Source organism: Syngnathus leptorhynchus, unplaced genomic scaffold (genome assembly GCF_054491065.1).
Source record: "Syngnathus leptorhynchus isolate UIUO unplaced genomic scaffold, UIUO_Slep HiC_scaffold_819, whole genome shotgun sequence".
NCBI classification, from domain to species: domain Eukaryota; kingdom Metazoa; phylum Chordata; class Actinopteri; order Syngnathiformes; family Syngnathidae; genus Syngnathus; species Syngnathus leptorhynchus.
Genome location: NW_028232653.1, coordinates 22,501 through 23,766, shown reverse-complemented (window position 1 = coordinate 23,766; position 1,266 = coordinate 22,501). Strand labels below are relative to the sequence as shown.

The following is a 1,266-nucleotide window of genomic DNA, read 5'->3' as shown; positions in this document are numbered from 1 at the left end:
GACGCGCAGGGACGAAGGGTTCGGAAACGGGCCCCCAACCTGCCGTCACCCAGCGGGCCAGAGCCGTCCCGCGGGCGGCCGGCGGGCGCGCGAGGAAGGAAGGAGGCAGGGGGTGTCGGGCTTCGCCGCCCGCCCCCCCTACCACACCCCGACCTCGTCAGCGCGCGTTCGGCTCAGCCGGCGGCGGCGGACTTTGGCTCGCCGTTTCATTGGTCTAGGGCGGCACGCGGCCGGGCAGGGTCGGCCCGGTGCCATCGCGACACCGCCCGCTCGGAACTTACCCCAAAACAAGGCGACGGGCACCCAACTAACGGCCCTCCTTCGGCGGACCGTCGGGGGTTCAATGTCCGCCCGACGCGTCGCGAGACGCGGACGGTCGGCGCCCGTCGTCGTCGGCCGGAACAAACCTTTTTTTCATCGGAACTTGGCAACTCGCTCCGCGCGCGGCGGAAGGGGGATCTCCCCCGGCCAGACCCGTGCCGGCGCAAACCACAAATGACAACTCTTAGCGGTGGATCACTCGGCTCGTGCGTCGATGAAGGACGCAGCTAGCTGCGAGAACTAATGTGAATTGCAGGACACATTGATCATCGACACTTCGAACGCACTTTGCGGCCCCGGGTCCGTCCCGGGGCCACGCCTGTCTGAGCGTCGCTGGCATATCAATCGGGAGCGCAGGGGCGGAAGGGTCACCGTCGGCGAGTACGTCGCGCAACGTCAGCGCGGCTGCCGCCGGCGCCCCGGCTCCTCGCTCTCCCGCGGTTGGGGGTTCGCAGGGCCGCCGTCGCGGCCCTTCGTCCCCTTAAGTGCAGACCCGCTCAGTCCGCCCGCCTTACCCCCCGTCCGCGCGCAGCGGGGCGGGCCCCCGGGCGCGGCTGCCGGTGGCTTCGGCTTCGCGCAGCCCGCCGCACCGTGGGGTCACCGCAACCGCTCGCGCGGCAAAGGGGCGGCTCTCCCGCGCGGCTCAGCGGAACCGATCTCGGCGAGCCCGGCCGCCACGCCGGCCGCCACCCCCCCGCTCTACTTCCGACCTCAGATCAGACGAGACGACCCGCTGAATTTAAGCATATTACTAAGCGGAGGAAAAGAAACTAACCAGGATTCCCCCAGTAGCGGCGAGCGAAGAGGGAAGAGCCCAGCGCTGAATCCCCGCCCGGCCTCGGGCGCGGGAAATGTGGCGTACAGAAGGTCGTTGCGCCCGACGCCGCCCGGAGGGGGCCCGAGTCCTTCTGATGGAGGCTCTGCCCAGGGACGGTGTGAGGCCGG

At 70.1% G+C, this 1,266-nt stretch overlaps 1 non-coding gene and 1 pseudogene across 1 annotated transcript; both read left to right on the top strand.

The window, feature by feature from the left end:
- The first annotated feature begins 500 nt into the window (after positions 1–500).
- LOC147036116 (5.8S ribosomal RNA) lies at positions 501–654 on the top strand. Its single transcript, XR_015065350.1, has one exon. It is a non-coding gene; the product is annotated as a 5.8S ribosomal RNA (ribosomal RNA).
- A 373-nt stretch (positions 655–1,027) lies between these two features.
- The window catches only part of LOC147036115 (28S ribosomal RNA), a 4,364-nt pseudogene continuing 4,125 nt past the window's right edge, over positions 1,028–1,266 (top strand).